At 48.4% G+C, this 15,604-nt stretch overlaps 1 non-coding gene across 1 annotated transcript; it reads right to left on the bottom strand.

Moving 5' to 3' along the window:
• Nucleotides 1–4,420: 4,420 nt before the first annotated feature.
• Nucleotides 4,421–4,493, bottom strand: trnav-aac (transfer RNA valine (anticodon AAC)). Its single transcript has one exon. It is a non-coding gene; the product is annotated as a tRNA-Val (tRNA).
• Between the last annotated feature and the right edge of the window lie 11,111 nt (nt 4,494–15,604).

Raw genomic sequence — 15,604 nt, 5'->3', positions numbered from 1 at the left:
TTTGCAAATTTGGAGATATTACATTTAGTTCCCTCATCTAAATCATTTATATCCGGAATTTTACCTCATTGAGGAATTTTAATTCCTCATATCCCATCAATTCTGGGGCGGGCGAGGCTCACACAACAGCATTCTCCATTGGCCTTGGGCGGGATTTTACAAGCCTCGCCCAAGCGAGGTCATAAAATCCTGTCCATAGTGAATAGCTGAGGTCCTGCACTGACCCTGTGGTACCCTACTAGTTACTGCCTGCCATTTGGAAAAAGACCCGTTTATTCCTACTCTTTGTTTCCTGTCTGCCAACCAGTTTTCTTTCCATCTCAAAACACTACCTCCAATCCCGTGTGCTTTAATTTTCACAGTAATCTCTTAGGTGGGACCTTGTCAAAAGCCTTCTGAAAATCCAAATCACATCCACTGGCTCCCCCTCAACAAGAAGGCCAACAGAATGCTAGCTTTCATATCTAGAGGGCTGGAGTATAGGGACACACTTGTTGAGCTGCAGTTGTATAAAACCCTAGTTAGACCCCACTTAGAGTACTGTTAGCAGGTATGGGCACCACACCTGAGGAAGGATGTTTCGGCCCTGGAGGGAGTTCAACGCAGGTTTACAAGAATGATACCTGAACTTCAGGGATGAAGTTACGGGAGAGATTAGACAAATCAGGCCTTTATTCTCTCAAATTCAGAAGGTTGAGGGATGATCTGATAGAAATTGACAAAGTATTTACAGGGAAGGACAGGGTGGATAAGGATAAATTGTTTCCACTGGTTGAAAGTTCTAGAACCAGGGAATCTAAACATTAGGACCAAGCCAATCAGGAGAGATATCAGAAAACACTTCTACATGCAGAAAGTGGTGGAGGTTTCTCTTCCTCTAAAGGCACCGGATGCTGGTTCAATTGTTCGTCTGGAACAGACAATTTTTTATTGAGCAGGGGTATCGAGGGCAAGTAATTGAAGTTAGGCCACAGATCAGCCATGATCTTATTGCATGGCGGAGCCATCACTGCTTTACGTACAGAATCTCCGCAGTAAACCTCTTCCCCTTGTCACCACTTTCCGTGGCCCCGAAAGGCTTCTTAAATCTACTTTTTAATGTTTCAGTCACATCTTCTCATTCTCCCACTGCCGCTTGTCATCCATTTCTCTGAGATACTCCTTGACATCTTTACTGTATTAAATATGCTATATAAATGGAAATTGTTATTGCAGTTGAGATTTGTATTAATCTCTATGCATAATGGGGGAATTAGTTAATCATTTTGCCCAATTAATTACAGACTGAAAAAATGTTTTATTAATGATTAGAAAAATCTGGTGCTGGGTAACATAGCCCAAGGTTTAAGAACTTTTGAATATTCATCCTAAATATCTCAGCCTAATGTGACCAAGCACATTGACGAAGGAAGAGCGGTGGATGTGGTCTATATGGACTTCAGCAAAGCGTTCGATAAGGTCCCCCATGCAAGACTTCTTGAGAAAGTGAGAGGGCATGGGATCCAAGGGGCTGTTGCCTTGTGGATCCAGAACTGGCTTGCCTGCAGAAGGCAGAGAGTGGCTGTGGAGGGGTCTTTCTCTGCATGGAGGTCAGTGACCAGTGGAGTGCCCCAGGGATCTGTTCTGGGACCCTTGCTGTTTGTCATTTTCATAAATGACCTGGATGAGGAAGTGGAGGGATGGGTTGGTAAGTTTGCTGACGACACCAAGGTAGGTGGTGTTGTGGATAGTTTGGAGGGATGTCAGAAGTTGCAGCGAGACATAGATAGAATGCAAGACTGGGCGGAGAAGTGGCAGATGGACTTCAACCCGGATAAGTGTGTAGTGATCCATTTTGGCAGATCCAATGGGATGGAGCAGCAGTATAAAATGAAGGGTACCATTCTTAGCAGTGTAGAGGATCAGAAGGACCTTGGGGTCCGGGTCCATAGGACTCTTAAATCGGCCTCGCAGGTGGAGGATGCGGTCAAGAAGGCGTATGGCGTACTAGCCTTCATTAATCGAGGGATTGAGTTTAGGAGTCGGGAGATAATGCTGCAGCTTTATAGGACCCTGGTTAGACCCCACTTGGAGTACTGCGCGCAGTTCTGGTCACCTCATTACAGGAAAGATGTTGAAGCCATTGAAAGGGTGCAGAGGAGATTTACAAGGATGTTGCCTGGATTGGGGGGCATGCCTTATGAGGATAGGTTGAGGGAGCTTGGTCTCTTCTCCCTGGAGAGACGAAGGATGAGAGGTGACCTGATAGAGGTTTACAAGATGTTGAGGGGTCTGGATAGGGTGGACTCTCAGAGGCTATTTCCAAGGGCTGAAATGGTTGCTACGAGAGGACACAGGTTTAAGGTGCTGGGGGGTAGGTACAGGGGGGATGTCAGGGGTAAGTTTTTCACTCAGAGGGTGGTGGGTGAGTGGAATCGGCTGACGTCGGTGGTGGTGGAGGCAAACTCGTTGGGGTCTTTTAAGAGACTTCTGGATGAGTACATGGGATTTAATGGGATTGAGGGCTATAGATAGGCCTAGAGGTGGGGATGTGATCGGCGCAACTTGTGGGCCGAAGGGCCTGTTTGTGCTGTGACTTTCTATGTTCTATGTTCTATGTTCTAATTGTCATTATGCAAGACTAACCTTGAAAGTCAGATAACAACTTCCCTTGCTGAGGTCAAGTGAAGGAACGGCTTCCAGAATTGTACAAATATGAGTCTAAAGTAGATGTCAACACAAGTGGGAAAGTGAGACACAGTCCCAGGAGTGAGCGAGTGGTAATGCAAGATGAGAATGAACAGATTGTTAATACGGTTGCTAATTTCACGCCGTGCACTACACTGAACTTGGTTTGAAGTGCCGAAATTACTTTCATTTTTTGATGTGATCTGCTTATGTTGCTATATTGCTTCTATGATGACCGTGCCATAAAAAATACACAGGTGCCCAGGTTCAACTTTCTTTCCCAATTTTGACTTGTTTTCATTTGGAGAGGTGTATACCTTCTCTCTTTCTTATATACTAGTTGTGTTTAATGTGCTTTGACCAGGGATTCACTTGAACCCTATAAGTAGACAAATAGGGGGTCGGTTTATCTCAGTTGGTTGGACAGCTGGTTAGCGACGCAACAGCACAGGTTCAATTCCCATACCGGTTGAGATTATCCATGAAGGCCCCGCCTTCTCAACCTTGCCCCTTGCCTGAGGTGTGGTGACCCTCAGGTTAAATCACCACCTGTTACAGCCTATGGTCATCTAACAGGAAGATGACTTTACCTTTACCTATAAATAGACATGACTTACCTGTGCTTGTTGGGATTAAACAAAGAACAAAGAACAAAAAAAATTACAGCACAGGAACAGGCCCTTCGGCCCTCCAAGCCTGCACCGACCATGCTGCCCGACTTAACTAAAATCCCCTACCCTTCCGGGAACCATATCCCTCTATTCCCATCCTATTCATGTACTTGTCAAGACGCCCCTTAAAAGTCACTACCGTATCCGCTTCCACTACCTCCCCCGGCAACGAGCTCCAGGCACCCACTACTTTCTGTGTAAAAAATCTGCCTCGTACATCTGCTTTAAACCTTGCCCCTCGCACCTTAAACCTATGCCCCCTAGTAATTGACTCTTCCACCCTGGGAAAAAGCTTCTGACTATCCACTCTGTCCATGCCTCTCATAATCTTGTAGACTTCTATCAGGTCTCCCCTCAACCTCCGTTGCTCCAGTGAGAACAAACCAAGTTTCTCCAACCTCTCCTCATAGCTAATGCCCTCCATACCAGGCAACATCCTGGTAAATCTTTTCTGTACCCTCTTCAAAGCCTCCGCACCCTTCTGGTAGTGTAGCGACCAGAATTGAACACTATATTCCAAGTGTGGCCTAACTAAGGTTCTATAAATCTGCCACATGACTTGCCGATTTTTAAACTCAATACCACGGCCGATGAAGGCAAGCATGCTGTATGCCTTCTTGACTACCCTCTCCACCTGCATTGCCAGTTTCAGTGACCTGTGTACCTGTACACCCAGATTCCTTTGCCTATCAATACTCTTAAGGGCTCTGCCAATCATAGAATCCCTACAGTGCAGAAGGAGGCCATTCGGCCCATCGAGTCTGCACCGACCACAATCCCACCCAGGCCCTACCCGCTAATCCCTTTTTTTTACCCGCTAATTTACCCGCTAATCCCTCTAACCTACGCATCCCAGGACTCTAAGGGGCAATTTTTAACCTGGCCAATCAACCTAACCCGCACATCTTTCGACTGTGGGAGGAAACCGGAGCACCCGGAGGAAACCCACGCAGACACGAGGAGAATGCGCAAACTCCACACAGACAGTGACCCGAGCCGGGAATCGAACCCGGGACCCTGGAGCTGTGAAGCAGCAGTGCTAACCACTGTGCTACCGTGCCACCCATAAATGAGTAAATTAATGCTTCTGCCCGGTTTCGAACCGGGGACCTTTCGCGTGTTAGGCGAACGTGATAACCACTACACTACAGAAACAACTGACTAAAAGGGAGGCCAAGTTCCGCACGCATGAGGACAGCCTCAACCGGGATCTTGGGTTCATGTCACACTGCATGTAACCCTCACCATTTGGCCTGGGCTTGCAAAATCCTACTTACTGCCCTGGCTTGAGACAATTCACATCTCTTTAACCTGGGATTACCCCTCTCTCCACTCGCACTGTTTGTACCTGTAAAGACTTGATTACCTGTAAAGACTCGCATTCCAACCATTCTTCATATTCCAATCTGTAATTATCATGTAATTGTGTCTTTGTCTATATATGCCGTGTTTGTGAACCTACCTCTCCATTCACCTGATGAAGGAGCAGCGCTCCGAAAGCTCGTGATCCCAAATAAACGTGTTGGACTTTAACCTGGTGTTATGAGACTTCTTACTGTTTCTGGATTAGAACATAGTAGCAGACTGTGGTTTCCTAAAGGTGAGGGTTGAAAGCTCAGAAAATAAATCAGGCAAAAAAACTACAATCCTAGCCATCATTCTGGAAAGTGACAGAAAGAAAGTGTAAATTGCTGAGTATGATCCCCACTTCACCAGTGGAAGAATGAAGTGGATATGTTGACATTGATTACACCTTACCAAAGAGAAAATAGGTGTTGTCACCCCTTACCAGAAATAAAATTCAAAGTAAAGATTTTTGTGAGTGTGATGCCCATCATTGGATAGTGATGAGGGTTTTAAAAGAATTCTTGATGAAATTGACAAGACCAGAAGACCATAAGACCATAAGACATAGGAGCAGAATTAGGCCACTCGGCCCATCGAGTCTGCTCCACCATTCAATCATGGCTGGTATTTTTCTCATCCCCATTCTCCTGCCTTTTCCCCATAACCCCTGATCCCCTTATTAATCAAGAACCTATCTATCTCTGTCTTAAAGACACTCAATGACCTGGAAATAACCTGGACAAGAAAGATGATGTGTTAAATGTTTGAGTCCTGGTTGGTGGAATAGGCTGGCCAACAGACTTCACTAGCTGCTACTTTGGATCTAGTTAAATCTGGTGAAGCATCCTACAGTGGAGAAGGTTCAAAGGATAGATAAAACTTTAAATATTTTAAATCCGAATAAATGCAGACTTAAATTCTCATCCTTAGGCGAACCAAAGAACATGAAGCTATGTTTTTAATGATGCTTTACATGATAATCTAACTGTTGGATATTCAAGTGCAGCCCATTTCATAATATTTTCTATGGGTGAGAATGGGAAATGTTGTTCTTTAGCTTGGGAAGATAGAAAATATAAAGTATTGATAAAGTTTATTTATTGGTCACAAGTAGGCTGACACTGCAATGAAGTTATTGTGAAAATCCCCTAGTCGCCACACTCCAGCGCCTGTTCGGGTTACACTGAGGGAGAATTTAGCACGGCCAATGCACCTAACCAACACGTCTTTTGGACTGTGGGAGGAAACCGGGGCACCCGGAGGAAACCCACGCAGACACGGGCAGAACGTGCAGACTGTGCACAGACAGTGACCCAAGCCGGGAATCAAACCCTGGTCCCTGGTGCTGTGAGGTCACAGCACTAGCCACTGTGCCACCGTGCCACCCCAGTAAAAATACTTCAGCTGCTGAAACACTGAATCTTGTTAAGGCAGTGGCTTTAGGGATTCCATTCTGCTTTTGGTAGAAGGGACATACAGAAGATACAATATTTATTTCATGTTCTGTAGATAATCCTTCATTGTGGGATAAGGTACACTGTGCGAATAGTGTGAGTGGGAAAAGTTATGGATTGAACTTGCCAGCTCGAAACAAATGTTGGAGAGAAAGGAAATCTCTCAAATGAAATGGCTGGATGCTGGACACCAACTGTTTTATCTTGCAAAAAGAAAGGCTTGTACAAAGAAAGTGTCACTTCCAGCGAGTGCAAATCAATCATGTTAGGAGCCCGACTGATGTTCTTAAATTGGTTGTTGGTGTAGCTATTAGCACACTCAGGTCTGTTCAGTAAGAGCTGCCCAGTTGTGGAATCATATCTAACAGTAGATATTTTGTTTTGGGTTTTAAAACCACAGCTGGTTGAGTACGGTCTGTACTCTGCTTATTAGAAACAACAAACAAGGAAGGTGCAGTTTGATTCAATCAATCATTGGAACAGTCTAAATATCTGGTTTTGCACCAAATTGAAATTCAGGCACAAAGTTGCTCAAATGTATCATAAGCAGAATTATTTTTAACATCTGCTGTTACGTGTGGTTTTTAATTTGTTCATGGGATCTGGGTTAGCCCACATTTATTGTCCATCCCTGAGGGCAATTGCTGTGGCTCTGGAGTTACATATAGGCTACGCCGGGTAATGTCCTTCCCTGAAGGACATTAGTGAACCAGATGGGTTTTTACGACAATCAACAATAGTTTCATGGTCATCAGTAGACTTTTAATTCCAAACTTTTATTGAATTTTAATTTTGCCGTCTGCCGTATTGGGATCCAAAGCTGGGTCCCCAGAGCATTACCCTGGGTCTCTGGATTGTTAGTCCAGCAACAATACCACTGCACCACTGCCTCCCTTAATTTGTTTCTATGATTGGGCAGTACTTGCTGAACAATCCTGATTGCACTAATAGCTACTCTAACAACCAATTTAAGATAATCAGTGGAGCTGATTTTTGTAATAATTTTAAATCTGGCATTCTTGTGTTTGTCCTGATGAGTGCAAGATGAAAAGCTTCAGCTTGTTTTCTTTTCAGCTCTGTACCACATCTACAGGTTCCCCTTTACAAACCCTATGAGTTACATCCTCAGAAATCTCTAATACCTTTCTCTAGCAAGATTTCTCTTTTGGAAAACAGTGTTGATGTGTTTTAATCATTCTGTGTATTTCTAAATGCATGATTCAGACTTCACTATTCAAATGACTGATGTTAGGTTAATTGGCCTGTCGTTCCCCATTTATTTTCTCTCTCACCTCTCTTGAATAATGATTTGATATTTGTTAACTTCCAATCTGCTGGGACTGTTCCTGAATTTCAGGAATTTTGAAAATCATAACCAGAGCATCCACTGGGTGGAATTTTCCCGTCCCTCCCACCACGGGAATCGCAGTGGGCCGGATACGCTAATATCCGGCACTGGAAAATCCCGCCCGCTGTCTCTTTGAGAACGCGAGAGTCCTGATAATTGTTCGATTTTAGTCCCTTGAGTTTCTCCAATACTGTTTCTTTGCTGATATTCATTACATTCATATCCTCACTCTTATTAGCCCCCAGGTTACCATCCATTTCTGGTAATTGTGTCTTCTACTGGGAAGACAGACACAAAATATTTATTTAGCGTCTCTGCCATTTCCTCATCCCTCAATGATAATTTCTCTTCTGAGGCTCCAGTGTTTAATTTCTGAAGGGCAGCCAGTGAAGTATAATAAATACTGGCCTCGTCAGTGACACCGAAGTCCCTGTAAATTAATTTTTAAATATTTAGTTACTTTCTTCTTTTTATGTCCTTACAAAAGTTCCCACGATCTGTTTTTATATTCCTGGTTAGTTTAATTCCTATTTTCACCTTTTTATAAACTTTCTGGGGGCCCTCTGCTGGTTTCTAAAACTCTCCCAATACACAGACCTCCTAACGTTCTTTAAGTCTCTTCTTTGAAACTATTTTAGGTGTTGCCTGGTATGGAGGGTCTTAGCTATGAGGAGAGATTGGGTAGACTGGGGTTGTTCTCCCTGGAAAGACGGAGAATGAGGGGAGATCTAATAGAGGTGTACAAGATTATGAAGGGTATAGATAGGGTGAACAGTGGGAAGCTTTTTCCCAGGTCGGAGGTGACGATCACGAGGGGTCACGGGCTCAAGCTGAGAGGGGCGAAGTATAACTCAGACATCAGAGGGACGTTTTTTACACAGAGGGTGGTGGGGGCCTGGAATGCGCTGCCAAGTAGGGTGGTGGAGGCAGACACGCTGACATCGTTTAAGACTTACCTGGATAGTCACATGAGCAGCCTGGGAATGGAGGGATACAAACGATTGGTCTAGTTGGACCAAGGAGCGGCACAGGCTTGGAGGGCCGAAGGGCCTGTTTCCTGTGCTGTACTGTTCTTTGTTCTTTATCATATCCTTAACCTCTTTAATAGGTAAGGATGGATTTTTCTTGCTGAATTTTGGTTTTTAGGTGGAATATATTCTTGCCGAACATTTTGAATTGTTTCTTTAGCTGTTACCCGAATGTTTTAAATGTTACCCAATTCTCCCCTCATAGCTGTGGAATGTGATTGGTTTTGTTTAAGTTTAGAATTCTTGTTTGTGCTGGGTGTATGTCATTTTCAAACTTAACAACTTTCCAAAGACTGTCTTGTATGAAGATGGTGCTTTTTTAAACTCCTCTCCCTCACGCCAACAACAAATAATTGGCTTGCACCTTACACTGAAGCAAAGCAGCACCCCGGTAGCACAGCCCATCGAGTCATTTGATTTAAAATATTCTACACAAGACTCCAATCCCTCCAAACAGAACAAATAGAAACACCACAGAAACCAGCAGATGTTCAGTTGCTGCAAAACAGAAACTGGGTATTATTTTTAACTCAATGTTCAAATTGAAAATATCTTGGCAGACATTGAAAGTGAATCTGGAGATTGAAAACAATCAAACAATCTCCCAGCTAGTAGAAGCACAGGTCTATGAGAAAGTCCAGAACAGAGACACTTATCAACTGCAGAGTACAGCTGGAAAGATACAGGAAACCCGACAAAACAGTGAAAACTCAGCAAGCAAATCACATACCAACAGCCACTGAGACAAACCTAAACTTGATCACAAAGAGTTTGAGTGGGGGAGGGGGGGGAAGGGGGGGGGGGGGGGGGGGGAGAGAGAGAGGGGGGGAGGTGTGAGTGGGGTGGGGGTGGTGTGAGTGGGGTAGGGGGGGTGTAAGTGGGGTGGGGGATGTGAGTGGGGTGGTGTGAGTCGGGTGGGGGGTGTGAGTGGGGTGGGAGGGTGAGTGTGGGGTGTGCATGGGGTGGGGGGTTGTGAGTGGGGTGAGGGATTGTGAGTGGGGTGGAGGGGGTGAGTGGGGTGGCGGGGGTGAGTGGGGTGGGGGGGTGTGAGTGGGGTGGGGGGGTGTGAGTGGGGCAGGGGGTGTGAGTGGGGCGGGGGGTGAGGGGTAGGGGTGTGTGTGTGTGGGGTGGGGGGTGTGCGGTGGGGGGAGGGGGGTGTGCGGTGGGGGGATAGCATGGGGGTGGCTGCTGACAGAAGGACAGGCATCGGACTCCCAGGATTGCAGAGGGGGAGGGGGAGGAGAGGGTTGATGTTGGGGCAACAGGTAAATAACATGGGGGTGGACATTTTGCTGTCTGGGGATCAGTGGGAAAGGGGGTTGGAATCAAGGACAAGGGGGTTGCTCGTAGCGGGTCACCCTTTACAATGTTCTGTCCCTCGTCAGGCAATGAATGCCTTTGATCAAAAGACCTCCCACCCGCACCCTTGGAGGTGAGAAGCGGTTTGTACATTAATACCTGTTGCGCACTCTGCAGAGCAACTGCCCCCCTGCAGCTGGAATAACCCAGCAGCGACAGGAGGAGGCCCTGAACTGGTCATTAATTGGCCTTCCTTCCAGCAGTTAATTCTAATGGAGGTGGGATTTGGGAACACCACCACCCAATCACCAGTTCTGAAACTGAACTGGGACCCAGCCATGTAAATACTGTGGCTACCAGAATAGATCAGAGGCTGGGAATTCTGCGGCAAGTAACTTACCTCCTGACTCCCCAAAGCCTGTCCACCATCTACAAGGCACAAGTCAGGAGTGTGATGGAATACTCCCCACTTGCCTGGATGAGTGCAGCTCCAACAACACTCAAGAAGCTCAACACCATCCAGGACAAGGCAGCCCCGCTTGATTGGTGCTCCATTTGTAGACTGAGTGGTCACGTGATGAAGTGGCTACTGAAAGGGTCATGTGACAGGAGCACAAGGGTTCTCCCCAGAGCGTGGGCAGAGTACATGCATGTGCAGCTGCCCAGACGAGTGAAGAAACTATTGAACTTGGTATTGGAACCCAGCGCTTCCACATGGTGTCAGGAGTTGGCAGTAGGGCACAAGGACTTGGCCGCATCGACCCACTCGTCTTTGATGAGATCATTGCAGACGGTTGGGAAGGGTTGAGAAGGAGTGGAATATTTACTGCAGTGTTGCATTATTTGACAAATCAAAAAAGGCACAAGCTTACACCTCACTAAACATAGCAGCAGTGAGGCCATCGAGATGTTTGAACTGTTTATCTTTCCAATGGAGGAAGAGACAGAGAATCCTGAAAAAACCCTGAAGACATTTGCCTCACAGTGAACATTCAACAGGCGTGTTTAACACTGCAAAATCAAATCGATACAATCCGATACGGCAACCTTCAAAACCTTAAAAGAAGATGTGTATTTGGTCCCTTTACTGATGAGTTAGTCAGGGGTCGAATAGCTGAGGCATCCACCTTGATTTTGTCTGTAAGCAGCTGCCGTGAGAAAGAGGTGTCATGTTATAAACAGCCAATGGCATCTACACGTTAACCAAACAGCCTAAATGAAACAGCAAGGAGTGAAGGCGGGAAACAGAAGCTTTAGTGACACGGGACATACCCTGCCCCGACTGCACTGGCCGTCGCTGTCAGAACAGAGCAGCATGTTGGGCATGTGGTAAACATTCCAATAAATGTGGCAAATGGAATCATTTTGCAAAATGCTACAATTGAAACCACAGCAGCCTCCCTTTCCGGATTGGAAGCACAGGATACAGGGCCAAGGAATCACTGTCCTGACCCTCCATCTACACCGAGATGGAGAGGAAAATCTCTGGATGCGCACCGTGCAGTGCACTCAAACTGCATCAAGCAAAGGAACAGCTGCATTTACAGGAGGCCCTGAGACTTCCCCTGGTCACTTACAGCAACTGACATCTTTGTGGTAAACCACTGTTAGCTTATTACCTGTATATGTGACATGCCTGGACACATCCCTGCCGGCCCTACCCGAGACTCCTCCCCCCCCCCGGTCCAGGTATAAAGGCGACTGCTCCCCACCCCCCTGCCTCAGTCTGGACCAGTTCATCGGCATGGGTGTGCTCCAAGTCTTTTGCTAATAAAAGCCTATTTGTTCTTGCATACAAACTAGTCTTTGCTCGATTGATGGTGCATCAATTTTATTAGCAAATGTTTTGGGATGGAGCAGATACTAAAAGCTGACAAACTCGAACTTGACCCTCAAGCTGTAGGAGCCTCTAACAGCTTCGATCACTGGCTGCGCTGTTTCAAAACTTTCCTCACCTCCTCCTCCGTCGTCCGGACCGAAACCGACAAGCTACACGTGCTCCACGCCCGGGTAAGCGATCAGGTATTCTCGATGATTAGAGACGCTGAAACTTACAAGGATGCGATCGAACTTTTAAAAGGCCAGTACAACAAACAGTCTAATGAAATCTACGCCAGACATCTTCTGGCTACTCGCAGACAACAGCCAGGAGAATCGGGTGATCAATTCCTGCGTGCATTGCGAGCACTTGGCAGGGCCGGCAACTGCAAGACCGTAACAGCTGCCCAAAACACTGAGGACTTAATCAGAGATGCCTATGTCACGGGTATCAAGTCAAACTATATCCGACAACGACTGCTGGAACAGGGAGGGCTGGATCTACAAAAGACTGTGGCACTTGCCGACTCGTTAGAGGTGGCCTTCTGTAATCTCTAGGCCTACACCCCCGACCACAGGGGCGCATCGTGGACAATGCGGCCGCCGCCACCTCTGTACTCGGGAGAGCCGCAGGCCTACGCCACGCCACGTCCCACTAATGACCCGACCGCTGCGGCAGTCTCCGGAGGCCCCAAGTGCTACTTCTGCGGCCTGGGGAAGCACCCCCGACAACGCTGCTCGGCGAAGGATGCGATCTGCTCCGGGTGTGGAAAGAAGGGCCATTACGTGAAGGTATGCAGAGCGAAATCGACCTCCAAGCCCAGTAGCGCCGCATGTGACCCGCGGGGGCCGCCATCTTGGCAGCCGGTAGCCGCGTTTGAGCCATGCGGGCCACCATCTTGGACGCCATCAGCCGCGTGTGGGCCGTGCGGGCCGCCATCTTGGACGCTGTCAGCCGCGTGCGACTACTCGCAAAATCTAACGGTGGCTTCGATTACGCTCGACCAATCCAGGCCTCACCAACTCGCCAGGTCCATGATGGACATCGAGGTAAACGGCCGCATTACAAACTGTTTGTTTGACTGTGGGAGTACGGAGAGCTTTATTCACCCCAACACAGTGAGTCGCTACGCCCTTTCAGTACTGCCAGTGAAGCAAACGATCTCCATGGCTTCAAAGTCCCACTCGGTGGATGTCCTCGGGTACTGCGTGGCAACCCTGACTGTACGGGGCACAGTGTACAAAAATTTCAGGCTCCTCGTGCTACCACAACTCTGCGCTGCCGTACTCCTGGGGCTAGATTTCCTGAGTCACCTTCCGAGTGTCACCATGGAGTATAATGGGCCTTTTCCCCCGCTCTCCGTTTGCAATCAGCAGTTCTTAGATCGCCCACCGCGCACCACCTGCAGCCCCTCGACCCTTAAAGTCGCCCCTCCCTCACTGTTTGAAAATCTCACCCCCGATTGCAAGCCCATCGCCACCAAGAGCAGACGGTACAGAGCTTTTATCAGGTCCGAAATGCAACGGCTCCTCGGGGAGGGAATCATTGAGGCCAGTACCAGCCCCTGGAGAGCCCAAGTAGTAGTTGTTAAAGCTGGGGAGAAACATCACATGGTTATTGACTACAGTCAGACCATTAACCGATACACGCAGCTGGACGTGTACCCCCTTCCCCGCATATCTGACATGGTTAATCAGATTGCGCAATATCGGGTGTTCTCCACCATCGACTTAAAATCTGCATACCACCAGCTCCCTATCCGCCAGGAGGATCGCCAATATACTGCCTTCAAGGCGGATGGCCGCCTCTATCACTTCCTTAGGGTCCTCGTCGGCATCACCAACGGGGTCTCGGTTTTCCAGCGTGAGATGGACCGAATGGTAGACCAGAACGGGCTGCGGGCCACCTTCCCGTACCTGGATAACGTCACCATCTGCGGCCATGATCAGGACCACGACGCCAACCTCCACAAATTCCTCCACTCCGCCACACTCCTAAATCTGACCTATAATAAGGAGAAGTGCGTATTCCGCACACACCGCCTCGCCATCCTTGGTTGTGTTGTGGAAAACGGGGTCATCGGTCCCGATCCCAACCGCATGCGTCCCTTCCTGGAACTCCCCCTCCCACCAGCCTCAAAGCACTGAGGAGATGCCTGGGCTTCTTCTCGTATTACGCCCAGTGGGTCCCCAATTATGCGGATAAAGCCCGTCCGCTCATCAAATACACCTCTTTTCCCCTGACGGCAGAGGCCCGCCTGGCCTTCGACCGCATCAAAGCAGACATCGCGAAGGCCACGATGCACGCTGTAGATGAATCCATCCCGTTCCTGTTGGAGAGCGATGCGTCTGACTTCGCCCTGGCCGCCACCCTTAACCAGGAGGGCAGACCCATGGCCTTCTTCTCACGAACCCTCCAAGGCCCTGAAATTCAACACTCCTCTGTCGAAAACGAGGCCCAAGCCATAGTGGAAGCTGTACGGCACTGGCGCCACTACTTAGCTGGTAAACGATTCACCCTGCTCACGGACCAACGGTCAGTTGCATTCATGTTTAATAACACGCAGCGGGGCAAGATCAAAAACGATAAAATATTGAGGTGGAGAATCGAGCTCTCCACCTACAATTGTGACATCTTATACCGGCCTGGGAAGCTCAATGAGCCCCCAGACGCCCTGTCCCGGGGAATATGTGCCAGCGCACAAATAGACCAATTGCAGACTCTCCACAACGACCTCTGCCACCCGGGGGTCACCAGGTTTTTTCACTTCATTAAAGCCCGTAACCTGCCCTATTCCATCGAGGAAGTCAGGTCTATAACCAGACACTGCCAGGTCTGCGCAGAGTGCAAACCGCACTTCTATCGGCCAGACAGAGCACACCTCATAAAAGCCACCCGCCCTTTCGAACGCCTAAGCATTGACTTCAAAGGCCCCCTCCCCTCTTCTGACCGCAACATATACTTCCTCAACGTCATTGACGAATATTCACGTTTCCCCTTCGCTATTCCCTGCCCGGATATGACCTCGGCCACGGTCGTCAGGGCCCTGCACAGCCTCTTCACCCTGTTCAGTTTCCCTAGCTATATCCATAGCGACCGGGGATCCTCCTTTATGAGTGATGAGCTGTGACAGTAGCTGCTCTTCAAAGGCATAGCCTCGAGTAGGACCACCAGCTACAACCCCAGGGGGAACGGACAGGTAGAGAGGGAGAACGCGACAGTCTGGAAGCCTGTTTTACTAGCTCTGAGATCTAAAGGTCTTCCAGTCACCCACTGGCAAGAGGTCCTCCCTGATATATTACACTTGATTAGATCACTCCTTTGTACAGCTACCAATGCTACCCCTCATGAAAGAATGTTTGTTTTCCCCAGAAAGTCCTCCTCGGGGACCTCACTACCATCGTGGCTGACGTCCCCAGGCCCTGTCCTGCTCCGGAAGCACGTGAGGACCCACAAGTCGGACCCCCTGGTCGAAAGGGTCCAACTCCTCCACACCAACCCCCAATACGCCTATGTGGCGTACCCTGACGGGCGGGAGGACACGGTGGCTATTCGAGACTTGGCACCCGCAGGTGTCCCAGGGACACTACGACCCACAACCCCACACCCCCAACCCCCAACGTTGTCCATACAGCACCAGGGCCACAGCACGCTCCCCTCGCCCCCGTATGGAGCACGCCTGAGCCCCAGGAGCCGCCACCACGCACCTGACAATCTGAAGGGACTACAGGCGACTCGAGCGACTACGACTTGGCGCCTGAACCAACACCGCGGCCACCTGAACCGACACCACAACCGGCACTACGGCGGTCGCAGCGGCAGATCAAGCCCCCAGGGAGACTAAATTTGTAATTCTGTAAATATCGTTCCACCCACCTCACCCCCACCGGACTCTTTTTTAAACAGGGGGTGAATGTGATAAACCACTGTTAGCTTATTGCCTGTGTGTGTGACATGCCTGGACACGTCCC

The sequence above is a fragment of the Mustelus asterias genome, chromosome 20 (assembly GCF_964213995.1).
Source record: "Mustelus asterias chromosome 20, sMusAst1.hap1.1, whole genome shotgun sequence".
NCBI classification, from domain to species: domain Eukaryota; kingdom Metazoa; phylum Chordata; class Chondrichthyes; order Carcharhiniformes; family Triakidae; genus Mustelus; species Mustelus asterias.
Note: the sequence above shows the minus strand (reverse complement) of the source record. Positions and strands in the feature narration are given on the sequence as shown.